A 20748-nucleotide genomic window follows, 5' to 3' on the forward strand; every position below is an offset into this window, starting at 1 on the left:
AATAAACTTGTAGCAGTAAAATCCAACTTCAACTAGTTATTTATTTACTTATGACTAGGATAGGAAGTTGGTTTTTAAAGCTGCAATCAAAGTAAAGACTTCTGGGATCAACTGTATGTTAAACTTACTAAGTGCCAAAAAAAGGGAAAGTGATGTTTCAAAAAACAAAACAAAACAAAACACACACAAAAAGAACAGGCCCAGTGTGGTGGCTCATGCCTGTAATCCCAGAACTTTGGGAGGCTGAGGCTGGAGGATCGCTTGAGCCCATGAGTTCGAGACCAGCCAAGGCAACATGGTGAAGTCCCATCTCTACAAATTTTTTTTTTTTAAATTAGCCAGGCATGGTGGCATGTGCCTGTAGTCCCAGCTACTCAGGATGCTGAGGTAGGAGGATCACTTGAGCCCAGAAGGTCAAGGTTGCAGTGAGCTGTGATGTGAAACTATACTCCAGCCTGGGCAAGGGAGCGAGACTCTGTCTCAAGGAAAACAACTTCCAGGGGAAGGAAAAACATGTGAATGCTGGGCACAGTGGCTCACGCCTATAATCCCAAAACTTTGGGAGGCTGAGGCGGGCAGATCACTTGAGCCCAGGAATTCAAGACCAGCCTGGACAATGTGGTGAAACCCCATCTCTACAAAAAATTAGCTGGGCATGGTACATGTGCCTGTAGTCCCTGCTACTCAGGTGGCTGAGGTGGGAAGATTGACTGAACCTGGGAGGGAGATCAAGGCTGCAGTGAGCTGTGATTGCACCACCGTACTCCAGCCTGGGTGACAGAGCGAGATCCTACCTCAAGAAAAAAAAAAAAAGTGAATAATTTTTTGCAAATAAAAATTAAAACTATCATGCTTCTGAGATAAAGCTCATTTTAATATAGTCGTACCTTTAAAAAGAGTTTATCAACTTTAAGACATTTAAAAGTATGTATTAATCTAGAAATTGAAACACACACACACATAACTAGTCTATCCCTAAATAAAAAGTCAGATTTCCACATTGATTATATGGCTGAAACACCTTCTACAATGGTGAAATTTACTTGATACGACTGAAGTTCTCATTATGGAAGAAACATGCCACAGGTAGAAAAAGACTTTCAATTCTCCAGACATTAAAAACCTATTTTAATCAGTAAGTACTTTAATGGGAGAATTACGGCTACAGCTACTTGTGATCGTATTACCATTTTGAAATTTCAACATCTGTGGTTTTGGCAAAGTCCTGCCAATCATGTTATTTGAAGTTTGGCAAAAGAATGCATGTAACTGCTGTTCTATAACTACTTGCTTAGTAGTGATACTTAATTGTATATAGTACCCTACACCCTACTTTCTAGCACAGAATTTGCCAACTAACTTTTGGAAACAGAAAATTCTGGTCTACCTTATAGAAGACAACCAAGGTTAGATAACATCACATATTACTTTTCTTTCCAGGAACAGAAAACTAAGGGCAGAAAAAGATAACCTGCAAAGAATGCTGGTAACCAAGTAGAGTTACTGTTGAGCTGAACTGAATGATCGGTAGGTAGTATATATAGGCTGAGCCTCCCTAATGTGAAACTCTGAAATCCAAAATGCTCAGAAACAGGGGGGAAAAAAAAGTTTTAGACTTTGGAACATTTCAGATTTCAGATTTTTGGATTACGAATGCTCGACTGGTAAGTACAATACAAATATTTCAAAATTCAAGATCAGAAACACTCTGGTCTCAAGCTTTCAGATAAGGAATATTCAACCTGTAATACTTTCTTTCTCACATCTAGTGTCAATGTCACCCACTGAGGAAGCTCCATCATATACTCCCCGTGGGGAGGAAAGGAGAAAAAGAGCTGTAAGAGCACTATGAGTCCACCAGCACATGTCACTTGGGTTCCTCCAGAAGGCATCCCTGACCTAAGAACTTGGGTGCAAGCAGCTTATTTGTGGGAAGGAAATCCCAGGAAGCACACTTGAGGGGATCAGTGAAAGTGAGATGGGGAGAAAAGCCAACTGGAGGTTCCTCACTGCTGTGAGCACCTGCAGTTCAGTCCTTCAGGGCATGCCTCAGAACTCTCCCACAGAGGAGAAAGATGAGGTATCTCTCCACTTCCTTGTTAAGGGTTACTCCTGGGGCCATTACATTAAAAACTCATAACACTTCTTGGCTGCCAGCATGGGGCTGGCTGCCCTGCACTCAGGCAGAGCAAGCTCAGAGATCCCTGCACCTAAGGAAAAGAGCTTGTCAGCATGTTGGGGATCTGCCCACCAGGAGTGCAGGTGAACTACAGTGAAAGAGGGGGGCCTCCATAGCACCTGTTACAGCCTGAAAGGAATGTTTATTAAATTTAAAAAAAAAAACAGCTGTTTTATTGTAGAAGCAGGGCAGAAGCAATGCTGCAAAGACATAATAAAAGACAGGCTCAAACAATGTGGCCCCGGAGTAGGTGCTAAAACATAGAGGGCAAAGACACCAACGTGATAAGGAGCTTTTGGGTACAAAATTTACATATGGACACTAATAAAGAGGTAATGTGCCACCAACCACAAAATCTAAAGAGTTTTTATAATGTGAGGTATGAAAAGGACTACTGGTCAAGAACTTGACTTTCCAAGTCAAAACTACATAAATGTGAAGCTGGAGGTTAGCAAACTATGAATGGCCCAAGGACCAAATCCTGCCTTCTGCCTTTTTATGGCTCACTAGCTAAGAACAGTTTTTGTACAGTCATGAGTCACTTAACAAGGGGGATAAGATCTGAGAAGTGCGATGTTCGGCAAGTTCACTGTTGTGTGAACATCAACGAGCGTATTCACAAACCTAGACAGTATAGCCTACTACACACCTAGGCTATATGGTATGGCCTCTTGATCCTAGGATACAAACCTGTACATATGTTACTGTACTGAATGCTGTAGGCAACTGCAACACAGTGATAAATATTTGTGTAGCTAAGCATAGAAAAGGTATAGTAAAATTAAGGTATTATTAATCTTACGGGACCACGGTTGTATAGTCTGCTGTAGTTGACTGAAACACTGTTACATGGCTCCTGACTGTATTTTTAACTGGTGGGGGGGTGGGGGGGGGGGAATCCAAAGAACAGTATTTTACATAATTTTATATAAAGTTCAAATTTCAATGCCCATAAACAGTTTTATGAAACACAGCCACACTACTCTGTTCACACATTGTCTATGACTACTTCTGCACCACAACATTAGACACAGACTGCATGGTGGCCCACAAAGCCCAAAAGCCCAAAATACCTACTATCTATACTTAAGAAAAAAGAAAGAAAAGAAAAGAAAACTTTGCAGGCCCCTGCTGTAAACAGTGTTATCTTGCACTTAGATAATGGTACAATAAAATCTCAATTTTCCATCAATTAGGCTTCCAACTGTGACCTCAGAAACATATATCTCCCCTGATACTCATTCTTCCCTTTAAAACCTGACCCTCCCCCATGAATTCCACCTCAGTTTCTCATCAAAGGAGCTATCAACCTGCACCCACCAAGAGAAGGGGATAGGATCCAAAGATTACATACTGGACATCCTATGAGTGGTCCGTTTACCCACAGAAAAAAAATAAGCTCTCTTACTGACTGGCAACGCTGGTAAAACTAGTCTTTTTTACCCAGAGAAACTAGTGGATGAGTAACAATATAGAAAAAAAATTACACAAAATAAAAGCAGAAATAGGAGACAAGAAAAAAAATCAGAAGTATCAATACCACTCATGGCAAAAGATAAAAACAGAAAAGTAGGTGTTCTGACAGCGAAGTAGAAGACAGTGTTAGAAGATGGGTAAGCTGGACTGTGGGGGCTTGTGACTTATGTTCAAATACTGGGCTTTTCAGTAGCATTCCTGAAGACTCAACACACTACCAACCTAGTCAGCACTACTTGCAGAGTAATCACTACTACAGAATAAGAACATCAGACGTGCTGAATTCGTGAATTCAACAAATACCTGTTGAACATGTACTGTGTGCAAGAAGGCACTGTTCTAGTGCTAGAGATATGATGATGAACAAAACAAAGTTCCAGCACCATTGAGGGAGACCAAGGTGGCTAGAGGAGAGGAAATGGAGATCAGCAGGAGGTGGCATCAGAGAGCCAGGCAGGAGCCTTGGAGGTCACAGTGCATGGTTTAGGTGTTACTATGTATGAGATAAGGCCCTAGAGCAGTAGTTTTCTGCCTGATTGGCATTAGAATCATCTGAGCAGCTTTTAAAAAATACTGATGCCTGGCTCCACCCTAAACTAGGGCTATTTTGGTTTGTGAACAGCTGTCTGTATTTTTTTTATGGGCAGATACTCCACCACCTTGGTGACATCTCTCAAACCAAATATATCAGAATCTCTGTGGGTCTAGGAAATGGTTTTAAGCAGGAGTCACTTGTTTCAAAATCATTACTGATAATTTTGAAGAAGTGTGGTGATGGGGGTATGCAAGAGTTCACTCTTGCAAGAGAGTGTGCAAGAAGTTAATGTGAGAGTGGAAATGACAACCATTTCAGTTATAATGGTTGGGAGGTGAGGAAGTACAAATAAGAAATACAGAAAACTTTTCCTAGATATTTTACTGCAGCAAGGAGAATAATAGCAATCAATAGATAGAATAATAGCTGGTAAATACACAGAATAATAGCTGGTAGACAGAAAGGAAATGGCAGACCCAAGGAGTATTTTTAGCTTCATTTTTAAAAAGGGAAAGCTATTACAGCATTATTTTAAGTGGCTGAAATGATTTCGTATTTCAGATCATTTATAATTATTTATAATTATCATTCACTAATTTGCCCTTCAGCAGAGTATCACTTCAAAACTTTCTAAAGACCTGACTGAGCCCCCTCAAACAGGCAAAGCAATGTTTTCCCAACTTCCAGAAAATTAGCTCTTTCTTTGGTGCTGGCTTTATATCACACTACCTATCTTATTTTGAAACTAACAGTATCTCCATATCAAGTCACACAATTGGCTCTACTCAGACTATCACAAGAACATACCTATTCTATTCATTAGTAGCAAAAACAAATTGTATACACTGATGAAAATCCTGAGAAAAATGATGGTACACCAACTGAGAAGCATTTGCCCAGGCAAGCATAAAAACTAACTGCACATCAAAAAGCACTTAAAGGCCAGGAGCGGTGGCTCACACCTGTAATCCCAGTATGTTGGGAGGCCAAGGTGGGCAAATCACTTGAGGTCAGAAGTTGGAGTTTGAGACCAGCCTGGCCAATATGGTGAAACCCCATCTCTACTAAAAATACAAAAATTAGCTGGGCCTGTTGGTGCACACCTGCAATCCCAGCTACTTGGGAAGGCTGAGGCAGGAGAATGGCTTGCACCCAGGAGGCAGAGGTTGCAGTGAACCAAGACTGTGCCATTGCACTCCAGCCTGGGCAACACAGCAAGACTCTGTCTCAAAAAAAAAAAAAAAAAAGCACTTAACTGCACAAATTGTGTATATAGGTGTGTGTGTGAGGTAGTTTATCTCGATGCAGTAACTCTTTTTTCGTTTGAGATGGAGTCTTGCTCTGTTGCCCAGGCTGGAGAGCAATGATGTGATCTCAACTCATTGCAACCTCCACTTCCCGGGTTCAAGTGATTCTCCTGCCTCAGCCTCTGGAGTAGCTGGGACTACAGACAGGCACCACCACACCCAGTCCAGCTAATTTTTGTATTTTTAGTAGAGGCTGGGTTTCACTCTGTTGGCCAGGCTGGTCTTGAATTCCTGACCTCAAGTGATCCAACCCCCTTGGCCTCCCAAAGTGCTGGGATTACAGGCATGAGCCACTGCGCCCGGCACAGATGCAGTAACTCTTGAAAGCACTTAGTTATCTAGTGTATTACAGCACAGCTTGTCTCTAAAGTGGCAAGTTAAATCATAACAGACTATGCAACTGTAACTTGAAAAACCCACTATGTGCAGAACAGATTTCAGACATCCACACATTGAAGCTTTCCTCTAGCTAAAGACTGAGTAGAAGGATGAACACATTATGATGACTTTAGAAGGAAAATGGTTATCTACAAATACTTATAAATAATGGCAAGCAAATGAAAATACTACTGGATCACTAAAGTAGTGGTTTAGTTTTCCATGTGGCATCAAAATCCATAATGAAATAACTGTTGAAATTCCCTGAATTTGCATAAAGTAAAGCTTTGGAAAACTTTCCATACAGGAACTCCCTTACATGTTCTAATCTAGACTCTGGACTATGTTCTAAGTAAACATTTCTGCTTTCCAGAATGGCAGGCTTGGTATTTCAAACATTAGATGACCAAGTGCAACACACACACACACACACACACACACACACACACACACACACACTCAGCCTGGCACTTGGCCAGAAGTTAGCAAACATCACCGGAGTAGATTCATTCATCTGCATTATAAAACCATTCAAGGCATAGACTACACTCAAAAACTTGCTCTGAGAGTCCATTTCTCCAAGGTCATGATTTTCAGTTATCCTCCAGGTACAGGCCAACTTTTATTCAGTATATCTTATATTTTAAATTTTGATGTTAAACTTTCAGAAGTAACCCATCACAAATACAAGCTTTCTCAAAAAGGCTCGGGGGTGGGGGGTAAAAAGTTGTACTATTATGAAGCCATCACTTGTTTTCCTTCTCTGGGGAAGAAAAGGGATTTTATGATTTACTTATAAATTTGGCTTGTTTAGTAATTCTTTTAAGTCAAGAACTACTTATAGTTTACTATACCTAGCAAAATTCTAACTTCTATAATAAATTTTAGTAAAATATGTTAATTCTTCAAAACATTTTGCCAGCATTCTGGAAAGAATTATTTCTGTGTCCCTCCTCCCTTATTTAACAGATCCCATCACACCGTATCACGTGCACATAACAGTATCTGACAGACACTCAAACTCCTATCATTAACAGCAAATTGCTACAACATTGACTGAATCAACAAAAATATCCTCCCTCAACTGTAACAGAATGCTCCTCAAATTCAGAAAGTGGTCGTACACTTGCTTTACAAATAAACATCTGTGTATTCTAAGGAACAGAAGGCTTGGGTTTCTCATCATTAGAGGCTGAGTAAATATTGCTTAGTCTACCAAACAGCTTTTGGTATCACAGTGCTCTCCCACTCCATGAGTCACCAAAAAGAAAAAAAAGAAAAAAATACATATTTCAAAGCTTTTTGCTAGAGAAAATATTATGCCCCACTTTATGCAATTCCAGCTCGCTTACACTCTAGAAAATATGAGCGCAGAGAAGGGAGACATTATTGAAAACATCCTATTTAATGTTTTCCTAATAAGATTACCAATTCCTACTTGACTGTTTTGATACAGGCTACTGAGACGCAATTATTGGCCAGGCTCACGTCTGTAATCCCAACACTTTGGGAGGTTTGAGGTGGGTGGGTGGCTTGAGCCCAAGCGTTCAAGGCCAGCCTGGGCAACATAGCAAAACCTCATCTCTATTTAAAAAAAAAAAAAAAATCCAGGCATGGTGGCCTGTGCCTGTGGTCCTAGCTACCTGGAGGCTGAGGTGGGAGGACCCCTTGACTCTGGGTGGTCAAGGTTGCATAGAAAGTTGATCAAATCCCACTCCTGTTGTTTCTGCATGAGAGCTGGAGCCTATGCCTTACCACACATCCATGGACATGCCCCAGATTTGACTTGGGCCTTCAAACTTTGCACAGTGGCTGCTACTAACTTTTTGAGATAATATTCAGATTCCTGGAGACTCAGTTCTGCCTCATCTAAACCACCAGAGACCAAACAAAGACCAGCCCAATACCTCTTGGACTTTATTTAATGCCATAATGTTGTCAGACTAAAGAGAAAAATGAAGTAATTCTTTTTAAAAAAAAAAGAAAGTTGATCAAATAACTTACTTTTTCTTACCTTAAATAACCACATCTTAAAAATAAGTAAGCAACTTAGAGTTTGGAATGAAGAGGAGGTTAAAATATTACTTTTAGGGAGGATAAATTTCTAGTTGCATATTTTTAAAGTACTAATTCAGGAAAGAAATGCAAAATTTGTTTAGTATTCTCACACGTCCATAAACTAGAAGCAAAGTTTATATTAGATAATCTTTGCTAAGGCAACATGTCATTGTGACTTATAAGCACAGATAACTTTTCTGGGCACGTGACTTATTTCTGATAAATATATACTTTTGTACTCTGCTAATACTGTAATTCTCTGTACCGTTTACTTTTGTTTTAGGATCCTCTTGAGCCCCAAATGAGATATAACTATTACCATAATCAAGAACTGACTGGAGGTAAAGAACACTACAATCCCAGTGTTCTAGTGACAAAGCTACTAAAGAAGCTGGTTCTGACCTACTGTAAGCAAGCCATGCAGACTCAGCAGACCAGAAAACGTCTTTCTCCTGCTTTTCAGGCTACTTGCTCATACCATTTACCTATACCACTTAGTTGCTCATCTATTAAACTTAGAGGACTTTTCCCTCTTTCATTTCATAAGCCAGGCAGACTGCCCAAGACACCCTTGGGGAAACCTACTATTTTTTTCTGTCTACCACTGTATTTCGAACTTCTCACACTTCTGAGAATCCTCCTCCTTCTCAGTAGACAACCATGGATTCTATTGCAGAAAACACAGAAGCCATCAGATTCAAACTCTTTCACCTTCACGCCAACCCATCTACAAGCCTTCTTAAATTTGTACCCAGATGGGCCTCCTGTCTTTGTGTTAACATGAAAAAGTGTCTCTTCCTGTCTATCTAAAGCCAATCCCACCTCCTACGCTCTGCTGCCCTTCCCATCTTCTAGGAACCGTGTGCTTCTTTCCTTACATTGGCTCTCCAGGTGTCTCATCCATTCTCATGGCTTTAAAAGACACTTATTTTCGTCACTGGTCTCAGCAGCCCAACCTTCTACTCAGACCGCCAGCCTATACACCCTACTGCCTATCTCACATCTCTTCTTGATGTCCCACAGATAACTCAATTTATCTAAAATGTAACCCAATTTTTTTTCTTATCCCTACTCTTATTATACTAACTAGCACCAACCATCAACCCAGTTGCTCAAGCTAGGAATCTGAAAGTCATTGATTTTCGCTTTCCCTCATTCCTTACATTTATCAGCAAACTGTCAAATCCACTTCCAAAAATCTCCACTCCAGTCTCCACTGGCACCACCCTATTTCAGGCTGCCATCATCTCTTGCACTGACTACTGCCACAGCCTCCTAACTGGTCTCCTTCATTCCATTCAGCACTTTGCATACAACAGCCAGAGTCATCTTTTCAGCGCTTTCATGCCATTCCCCTGCTGAAAATCCTTTGCAACTGCTTCTAACTGCACTTAAATAAAATCCAAATGCCGTATCAGGTCTACAAAGCCCCACACAATACAGCCTATCTACTCCTCCAAATTTATCCTGTGCTACTCTTCCTTTGCTCCAGCCACACTGGCCTTTTTTAGTTCTAAGAATCATATAACTAAGCTCTTTCCTGCCGCAGTGCCCTTGTACATGCCACTCCACTCCTGGAATGTCTAACTCTCTCTCATCTTTCAGGTTTTAGCATTAATTCCATATTCTCAGAGAAGCCTTTTTTAGCTACCCTAGCCCTCCAATGTCCTATGTCCCTCCATACTGTTGTATTTCAGTATCCTGTGATATCACTGATCAAAATTTATATTCATTTTGTTTGTTGTTGGTGGGTGGGGGAGGAGGGTGCTATCTTTCTTTCCTAATAGATTATAAACTGTCTAAGAAGACAAAGGCAATGTCTATTTTGATCACCATTGTATTTTCAGCACCTAGCACAGTGCTGGGCAGGCAAGAAATATTTAACAAATGAATTAATCCTCCTTTTGAAAATTTTAAAGATCTCTCATTACTCAAAACAATCTCAACAAGAAACTTATTTTTAAACCATCAATAAAAGCAAATACAAGTTTTACTAATTTATAATTAGTAAAATTATAATTTACTAATACAAGTTGTATGTCTGAAGAATCCATTTTATCTTCAACTTCAGAATTAAAATATACTTCAATACTAACTAGAAGAGTGGCAGAGATTCCCCTAGAAAAAGGAAACAAAACTGAACAGACATCCTGTTCTCTCTCACATCTTCTAAAAAGAATGAATTTCTTTGCTCAAGACAATCTCTATTGTGCAAAGTGTTTATGTTCCAAAAGTCCACTTGTAAGTCTGAGAATTCAGATTCATCACAGAAAAACACTACATAGTTAGGTTCCAAATCATACAATAAATTACCCAACCAAAAATAACCTGACCTATATGACTAGCAACACTCTACCTTACCAACTGTATCATAAAGCCTTTTGCAGAATGTTTCAACTTGAGAAGTAAGAAAAACTGCAAGCAATGGCACCTGCAGAGAGTGAGTTGGATGGGGTAAGAAAGGGAATGCTGCTGCCAAGTTGTGAGGGAGACAATGGCTTCCTAAGGAATATCAAATTGTAGGGCACCTGGCTACTCCCTAGTCATCTTTCCCAGAATACCAAGAATTAACCTATTTCCAGTTTCCCAGATACAATTTGTTGTTGTCTTAGGCCTGGGTTTCTTTTCTCTACTAAACGATGACAATAGAAGAGTTTTTAACTTGCTTTCCTTTCCAATGCCTGAAACTCTTCTGATGTTTCTACTGAGACTCTATTGCCAATAATGTGTAAAGACAGGGCCTACAAGTAAAATTAATGCTTAAGTTTGTAAAAACGATGTTTATAATATTATCCCTAATATTGATTGAAATGTAAAGGACACTAGACATTAATCTCAGTATTCAATCATACATCGTCTTTACTCTTGACCCCTTTAGGTCTTTCTCCTCCCAAACTTCTCTTTCAATTTTAGAGTTGGGGATCATAGGGCATCCTGCTTTTAGGATGTGCCCTCCTGTTCTGATCTCTTTAGTCACTCAGACCTTTAAAAAGCGAAAGAGGAGGCAAATGGATGAAGAGTGTGGCTCTTCGGGTGTATAATCAATGCACTAATTAATAAATACTTTCCAAGTAACTATCATATGCCAGGCACTAAGTTGGGCAATGGAATATAAAAATTAATAAGAATTACCATCCCAGTGGCACTTACAGTCCAAGTGAGAGACACAGACAAGTAAAATGAGCTAAAAATATAAAAGAACAAAATGTCACAGAGGCAACCAACATTAAACGTGAAAGATTAATTAGGTTAACATGGCATTTTTACCTGGGTCTTAAAAGATGTGGGAGTTCAAATGTGCTGAGAGAAACCATCCTGCAGACAATGGAGGCTCTCAGATTGTTTTATTAACATAATTTTGATTTGATTATGAAGCACAAATTAGAGTCTGGCAGAAAATTTACCGCAACATTCTAGAGAGCAGGGCCTGACATAAGGCAGAAGGTGAAGAGAAGGAGGCAAATATGAGGGAGTTGTCTAAGCTAGAATCATGGGTCTCAAGGACACTGATTTCAGATGAGAAAGGACAGCTGGAAGGTGAAGAGGGGAAGCTAGAAAGTTCCTAGCTTGATAATTAAATAGATGATAATAATAGCACTAAGATTTGTTTACTGAACATTTAGTACGTACCAAGCACTTAACACATTCTCATTTAATTCCAACAAAAAATGTTAAAAGGGGCGGGCGCAGTGGCTCACGCCTGTAATCCCAGCAACTCCGGGAGGATGAAACAGGTGGATCACGAGGTCAGGAGATAGAGACCATTCTGGCTAACATGGTGAAACCCTGTCTCTACTAAAAATACAAAAAATTAGCTGGGTGTGGTGGCACACGCCTGTAGTCCCAGCTACTCGGGAGGCTAAGGCAGGAGAATCACCTGAACCTGGGAGGCAGAGGTTGCAGTGAGCCCAGATTGTGCCACTGCACTCCAGCCTAGGCGACAGAGCGAGACTCCGTCTCAAAAAAGAAAAAGAAAAAAATGTTAAAAGGTAAATACTATTATAATCTCTTTGTTTTATAGATGAGAAAACGGCGGGTGGAGCCAAAGGACAGAGAAGTTACATAACTTGGCCAAAGTTCATAAAGTTAGCATATGTAGGAATTAGGATTTGACTCTAGATGAGTGTGATTTCAGAGGTGGCACTCTTAAATAACATGCCATTAGCCAAGATAAAGTTACGCAGAAGAGAAGCAAGTCTGGGTATGTTGAATATGAGGACAAAAGACTAATGTTAGGACTCATTTACATTTCACAGTGAAATCCTGATGATTATCCTGCACATCTCTTAAGGAAATAGGTATTTAGGAGAAAGAAGATAGAACATCCACAAGGAGGCAAAGAGATTATTAAATAAAGGAATATTTTTATTATGCATGTCTTTCACTGATTTAATAATGGCAACCACAGACAAACTCAAAAAGGTTATGGTTAGCAGCCATATAACTACTTGAAGAATGCATACACTAATATGCAAAATTAAACAGATTTTGAAACAACCAAAGAACACAAATGGCTATGAATGCAAAGAAGCAATTAAGAAAAATAATAACAATAATGTACTCACTTTTGGTTTTATACTAGAAATTAAGACTTCTACTGTCCAAAAATAATTGGAATAAATTCTGAGTCATTCCTCTCTTCCTTAAGACTGTTCATTGGTAATTAGATTATTCTAGAAAGACCAGAAGTGAATTCCTAAATTACTCTTAATCTATTTCTAGAGGGACAACCCTCCCTTCTAGAACTACTCTGTATTCTAGAGGAAAATAATTCTCAACAGTGCAATCTACAACACTATCATCCAGGACCTAACTGAAGTTTTTATAATATGAGTTTCCACAACCATGAAAAACAGGAAAAGAATACCCAACATATACTTTTGAACTCTGCTGAATCTTATTCTCTCATATAGAGTTATTATTCATCAACAAAATGTAAAACAACAAAGAAATGAACAAAAAAAAACACTGGCGATGAAGCATACAAATATTTCCTCCCTATACTTCTGCCCCACCCCATCCAGCAAAGTAAGGAAAGGCCTACACCAAGATCACGGAACAGTCATTATAGTAATCTAATCCTTATATCTTTGAAATTAGATAATATATATCTCTACAAGTTATATTTTACTTTTTCCTCTCCCTCAGCTTTTCTTTCCATCCAAGTATTACGGACTCTATCCCTTAAGCAGCTGTTAATTTGTTCCTTCCTTTCCTTTTACATTGCCTTAGTTCAGGTCCTCAACATCTCTACCCTGAACTACTATAACACCATTTTCTACAACACTATCCAGAGTTATCTCTTAAAATGCAAACTTGATCAGTTTATTTGTCCACAAGTCTGGGCCAGGCACGGTGGCTCACGCTTGTAATCCCAGCACTTTGGGAGGCTGAGGTGGGGGGGAATCACCTAAGGTCGGAGTTCGAGACCAGCCTGACCAACATGGAGAAACCTCGTCTCTACTAAAAAAACAAAATTAGCCGGGCGTGGTGGCACATGCCTGTAATCCCAGCTACTTGGGAGGCTGAAGCAGGAGAATTGCTTGAACACTGGAGGTGGAGGTTGTGGTGAGCCGAGATCGCGCCATTGCACTCCAGCCTGGGCAACAAGAGCAAAACTCCGTCTCAAAAAAAAAAAGGAAAAGAAAAAAACCCCAAAACTTTCCAAGTCTGTTACTGAAGTATCTTATAATCCGTTAACAGGTTCCACAAATCTGTGCCCCACATTGCCTTTTTCTAGTAGCTCTTACCACACCCAGATGCAGCTTTTGTTCTGGCCTAGTTTGTGGAACAAGCTGGTGTTTCAGATCTCCTTGATAGGCACCTTTTCCTTTCCCCCTTTATCAAACTGACAAAATCATGCACCAGCACCAGCTCAAATATTACCACCTCTGAATCTTCACTGACCCACCTGTCAAAGCAGCAAAGTATACCTTAGCACTTTGAATGATATAATTCATTTATGTAACTAATTTCCCCACTAGATTAAGAGTCTTTATTTATCCTGTGTCTCAAAAGCAGAGACCAGAACCAACAAATATTTATAAACTACTACTTGTAATATACAAATATTTGTAATATACAGGCAGCATGTAAAGCAATCTTAAGAATCAATTGAAAAATTATAATTATTCCGAGATAAAAGTTCATGTTAAACATTAAAAACTCTTACTGTTGATTATAAATGTACATATGGAAATGGAAAAAATAGAAAAACTAGTGTTTATTTAGTGTACTGTAATTAAAACATTAAAAACATTGAGAAGTGTTACTTTTCTTTGTGAAAACTTAACAAGAATAGCTTAAATAGTGCCGTCTTCTAATCATATAACTTATGATGTGGAGCAAGTATCTTTTATGCCTTGGCAAGCTGTCACACTCCTTCCTAAGTCTGGATCAACTTAAAACATTTTGTCCTTTGCTCTTTCAGTATCATGAAATATCTCTGACAGCTCCTTCAGTATGCAAAGTTTTTGCTAGTGTCACTTCCTCTGGGACATCTTCATCCTTTTTGTCATACCACTTGTATCATGTATGCAAGTTTACCTTCACTAAATTCCTTTGGCTGTATATCTATAGTCTTTCAAATGGTGAAAGCATCCACATTTCTATGGTGAGCTATTTCTTCTTTAACTCCATTTATATTTGATTCAACTATCACTTCTAGTATTTCATGATCACTTTTTGTTAATTCATTGCAGTTTTATCTCTGTTGGTCAACTCTTTCAATTATCCATTTTTGTAAAACATCATGAGTTTCTCATGGGGGACAGAGAGGCAACACTAACACTTCTGTGTGTGAACTGTATGCACAGTGGCCAATCATAGATAGACTTTGAAATAAGTGACATGACTTGTCACTGACTGTGATGAGCTTCTGTTATTTACATAGTGCTTTGTGGACTGAAGAGTTAGCCAGCAAGTTTTGTACTTTATGCAGTTACATCTTAGTTAATGTATAAAGTTAAAAGATAAAGTATGGTGGCAACTAAAATGTGAGCCATGTTGTTAGACAATTAGTGTTATTTAATAAGTAAACGTGCAAATTGCAACTGTCCAAAGTGCTGTTTTCAAAAATGTCTGATGTCATATTAAAAAAAAAGTTTTTAATCTGCTAGCAGAAGCTGTAAACTTCAAAGTTTACATATCATTCAAACTGCAAACATATTTCAATTAAGGTACCCCATTCCATTTTAGGTTAAGGAAATTATTTTACATTAAGGCTCCAATGGCTAACTGAGGCAGTGTCAAATTATGGGAAACTGCTATGGACTAAATGTTTGTGTCCCCCCAAATTCATATGTTGAAATCCTAATCCCCAATATGATGGTATCTGAAGATGGGGCCTTGGGGAGGTAAATCAAGTCATGGAGGTGGAGTGCTTCTGGTGGAACTGGTATCCTTAGAAGAAGAGACAGAAGACAGCTGGTTTCCTATCTCTCCTTCTTTCCCTCCTCCATGTGAGGAAACCAGGAATAGGGTCCTCACTAGAAACCAACCATGCTGACATCCTGATCTTAGATCTGGCAGCCTCCAGAACTGTGAGAAATAAGTGCTTACTGTTTAAGCCACCCAGGATATGTTATTTGTTATGGCAGCCCAAGCAGACTAAGACAGAAACTAAACCTCTAACGAAAAGTGACAAATTGCAATTTCTTCTACATAGCTAGTTGAAAACTGGGGAATTCACTCTTCAAAATAAAGAGATCAACTAATTTTACAAATAGCCTTTTGAAGTTACGAATCTGAAATAATGTCTATCAATTTCAATCTATTATCTGATACTATAAGACATACTAACTCAAAGCAGTTAAGAAGTTTTTTCAGATCACATAAGCCATGCAAGCAGTTACAGAATGCACAAACAGAAAGTATGCCAATTATTCATTTCCAGAGGGTGGGTAACTTTCTATCCAATCCTGAAGGCTGGCTTATTGCTAATTTGGTTCAACCTGGCTTCATTCCTAGAAGACAGGGCTCGGAGTCCATGCAATGAAAAGGTCTGACAAATTCTAAGAGAGTAACATCAGGACAAAATTCACCAGTTAGTACTGGACTTAGAGAAGTATTAGTTGTGTTTGTGTTTTAAATGTGGTCAATGACACTAGCTATTCTAAAGTTCAAAAGAAAAGCAATTTAGTAAGAATATTTAATTGGCTTTTACGTTGTAAGCTTATCTCAGAAAATATTAACAAATTCTAATATAAAACTTCAATGTATACTGGAAAAATTATTTCTTGAAATCCAAGAGGATTATCATTGCTTACACCTTATCTGCAAGTTATTTTATATGAAACTGATGAATTTCCAATGTGTAAAAATCTGATGTCTCCCCCTATTTAAAGTCTTTTATGGGCATCTCACAGCTCTGGGGATAATGCTAAATCTTTTAAACCTGGTTCAGAAAGCACTTTAGCATTATTTCTTCTTGAGCCTCACGTCTAGCCACTGGTTCCCTAGGACTGCTCCCCCATCATCACCAGACTTCTTTCAGTTCTTCAACTGGCCACACTCCCTTGCTCCACTTCCCATGCTGGGAATTCTCATCCTCTTCCCAGCCTGTTGTTCTGTCGTCCTATCCCTTACCCACATCTCCTCCCATTTTTTGCCTGGCTAATTCCTACTCTCAGATCTCAGCTTAAAAGTCATTTCCCTCCCTCCACAAATCCTATCCTATATGCTAGGTTCCCGTTGCCCAGTACAGAATCCTATAACTATTTCAATTACCATAATACTCACTACATTATAGTAATTTCTATTTAAGGATTGTCTTTAGGTCGGGAGCAGTGGCTCATGCTTGTAATCTCAACACTCTGGGAGGCTGAGGTGGGCGGATCACCTGAGGTCAGGAGTTGGAGACCAGCCTGGCCAACATGGTGAAACCCCATCTCTACTAAAAAAAAAAAAATACAAAAAATTAGCCAGGCATGGTGGTGCGTGCCTGTAATCCCAGCTATTCAGGAGGCTGAGGCACGAGAATTGCTTGAACCCTGGAGGTGGAGGTTGCAGTGAGCTTAGATCGTGCCACTGCACTCTAACCTGGGCAACAAAGCAAGACTCTGTCTTAAAATAATAATAATAATAATAATAATAATAATGATAATAATAATAAAGACTGTCTTTACCTTACGACTGCGAATAGAGTGAGGGTTAAGGAATGAGTTAATTTTGTTCACCCCAGTTTGTAGTATAGTCTCTGGCATCCAATAGGCTCTCATTTATAAATATTAAGTGGATAAGTTAAGGAATAACAGAATATCATTTCACAGTTACCTATGTCTTTCTTCTCTATAAGCTTTTCTTCTATTTCTCTAAGCTAGTCTATAACACACCATGAACACTGCAATCCCCAACCTGGAATGCCTTTCTTCCTAACTTTCCACCCTGTCTCTCTTTAAATAAGGCCAGTTATTACTCATGACTCTAAACCTCTGTCTTCCTGTATTCAAGGGCTACTTATTTGGCACTTCTCAATCAGATCACTGACTCAAAGTAATTTTCTTGTTTCACTTTGTTACTAGCAAGCTGCTCATATTGAGAGCCGGGACTATGCCTCACCATATAATAGTTGGCTCTCTGTAAATGTTTGTTGCTGCTACTACAGTCCAGTTCATGTACCTTATATTCCCACATGTCTCATGTTATACCTCTATAACCTACCAAAAATAGAGCATGAATGTATAGAATTATCTCTATGCAGGAACGTTTACACATCAATGTCCCATCTCACCTAAGGGCCTTCTTTGCTATTTTAAGTTCTGTAAGGAATTTACTGCCCAAACTCATTGAGGATCCTCAATAAATTTACTGCCCAAACTCCAAAAGGATCCTCAATAAAACAATTATTAGTCTAACTACTACTTACTATGTGCCAAGAACTGCTCTAAGTGCTTTACACATGTGTATGCATTTAATCCTTAGGACAACCCTAAGTGGTAAGATTACTACACTTATTTTGTTTATAAGGAAACTAAGTTGCAAAGATGTTAAATAACGTGGCACAGGGTCACAAAGCTTGTAAGTAGTGAAGCTGGTATTCAAACCCAGTCAGTGACTTCAAGGAATGTATTCAGACACTTCACAACCACTAAACAGAATTTACAAAGGCAAGAAAATCTTTTAAAATGGTTTCAGCAAGAGATTAAATAAGAAGGGGTTTATGGTTAAATACTACATAAATAAAATGAAAACAAAGCAATCAGAATACTGAAAACCACAGTTGAAATTTGTATTTTAAGTTTACATGGTATTTGAAGGATAACTGTAGATTACATTTTATTGAGCTCTTAGTATAGTCATTCTACTAATTATCAAGAATTGTTAATCCTTTAAATACCATATTTAGTCAATACATTAGCCCCCAAAACAAGTAAACTAAAGCTAAGTGAGACTAAATAATCAGAAGTTAAAATAACTTGCCCAAGGTCATATGTAACCAATAAGCTGGCCACATCTTAGAGTAAGTTCTTAGTCGCTAACAAAGTTCACTTATTTAGTTTTCTTTTGAGACACAGTCTCACTCTGTCACCCAGGCTGGAGTACAGTGGTGCGATCTCGGCTCACTGCAACCTCCACCTCCCAGGTTCAAGTGATTCTCCTGCCTCAGCCTCCCAAGTAACTGAGACTATAGGCATGAACCACCACACCCAGCTAATTTTTGTATTTTTAGTAGAGTCAGGGTTTCGCCATGTTGGCTGGGCTGGTCTCCAAGTCTGGCCTCAAGTGATCTGCCCATCTTGGCCTCCCTAAGTGCTATAAAATTCACCTTTTAAAGAAGGTATTTGTCCAACCAGAATATTGAATTTATGGAAACACTCCCTATCTTAGCATAGTGAGTCTATAATTTTGTATATGTGGAAGCATAAAATCTGCTTCTAGATGATCTTCATACTTTAATTCTTTATAGTATTACTAATAATGATGCAAAGTAGCACAATAAACTTAAAATCAATTCCTAATATGGTAGAGAGTGTGTCAGACCTATTTGGCTTCTGGCTGGCTGTGGTGGCTCACGTCCGTAATCCCAGCATTTTGGGAGGCAGAGGTGGGTGGATCACTTGAGGTTAGGAATTCAAGACCAGCCTGGCCAACATGGTGAAACCCCATCTCTACTAAAAAAAATAATAATAATACAACAATTAGCAGGGCATGGTGGTACGTGCATGTAATCCCAGCTACTCAGGAGGCTGAGGCACTAGAATTGCTTGAACCTGGGAGGTGAAGGTTGCAGTGAGCTGAGAGCACATCACCACACTCCAGCCTGGGCGACAGAGTGAGACTATGGTCCCAAAAAAAAAAAAAAAAAAAAAAAAAGAACTATTTGGCTTCCTGTTAAAAGGCACATTCTCAATCTTTTATAATACTGTTATTTATCTGGCTCAGCACAGGGAGAAAATCTACAAACACTAAAATAGCTGGAACTGTAATTATCATCATAGCTACATTTACAAAAACTATTCTAAACACTTCATGTGTATTAACTAACATAATCCTTATAATAATCCAAAGATACTGTTATTATCCCCATTTTCCAGATGAGGAACCAGAGGCACAGACAGGTCACACAGCCCAAGGTCATACAGCTAGTATATGGTCAAGTCAGGATTCTGACACGGGTGGGCTGCCTCTCAGTCTATGCTCCATACCAAGGGCATTCCATCTTGGCAACAGAAATCATTGCCACCTTGCATAAGACTTTTAACATTGATACAGGAATCATTTGCTTTTTTCAAGTTATTTTTAATTTCAAAGGTTATAAAGTTCTTAGATCTGAACCCAGGAACTACATTAAGGAACATTAAGCTGGGAAGCACTTACCCAGTAGACAACTTCATCTACAATCAATAATGCTAGCACTTTATTGGTGTTTTATTCATAACCCTGAGTGTTCCATTAAGAAAAAGATATCAAAAACATCATTACACTGATGCTTTGAAATTACAATTGATTTTTTAAATACCTAATATATTTTTTAGTTACAACATGATGTAAAAATAAGACAGTTAAATATCTGAGAAAAGACTCCCTTCCGATTCGAAAGTAGATGTCACCTTCTCTGGGCTGGAGGTTATCAGCCCAATAACCTTGATATGTGTAGAAAGGTCACCCCAAGGATGCACTGACACTGGCTGGTCCTTATGTATCTAAATGACAGATAATTGAGTCTGAAACCTGAATCATGGGAGGAAATCAAAACGTAAACCTCAAATTTTAATCATTTACTGCGTATCTCTTTTTCTCATATACACGAATTCACTTCCAAGCAGCATTAATGAAGTTGAGAGAAAATACCATAAGACATCATTTTCAATTAACTTTCAAAATGTTTTACTATGTAACTCTAGGTGAGTTACTATGAACAATTAATTATTCATAATATTCTCAAAGAAGGGAAATAGATCAGGATTTGTATACTGACCCTTTAATCCACAAGAGTATGGCTGTAGATATCTTATATTTAAAGACATTTAGATATCTTCAGATACTGTTTATGTATCTTCTACTTTAGAGTTACCACATTTGAAGAACTATTTTCAAAGAATCCTAATACATTACACATTCCAAAGAGACAGGAACAAACTTAAATGACAGTTTATTCTGTGTTATCTATACTGAGATTCTAGAAATTGAAAAACTGACTTAGCCAGTAGGTTAGTCATTATGGAAATGCAAATTAAAATCACAATGAGATAGTACTACTTACTTATTAGAATGGCTAAAATTAAAACAAACGACACTAAATTCTGACAGTAACAAGGGTAGGGGAGACCTGAGAGCAACTGGAACTCTCATACAATACTGACAGGAAGGTAAAG

At 38.7% G+C, this 20748-nt stretch overlaps 1 protein-coding gene across 7 annotated transcripts in view; it reads right to left on the reverse strand.

The window, feature by feature from the left end:
* FERMT2 (FERM domain containing kindlin 2) overlaps positions 1-20748 on the reverse strand; it is a 94727-nt gene that overhangs the window by 63860 nt on the left and 10119 nt on the right. The window lies entirely within an intron of this gene.

This window comes from Pan troglodytes, chromosome 15 (assembly GCF_028858775.2).
Source record: "Pan troglodytes isolate AG18354 chromosome 15, NHGRI_mPanTro3-v2.0_pri, whole genome shotgun sequence".
Lineage (NCBI taxonomy): Eukaryota > Metazoa > Chordata > Mammalia > Primates > Hominidae > Pan > Pan troglodytes.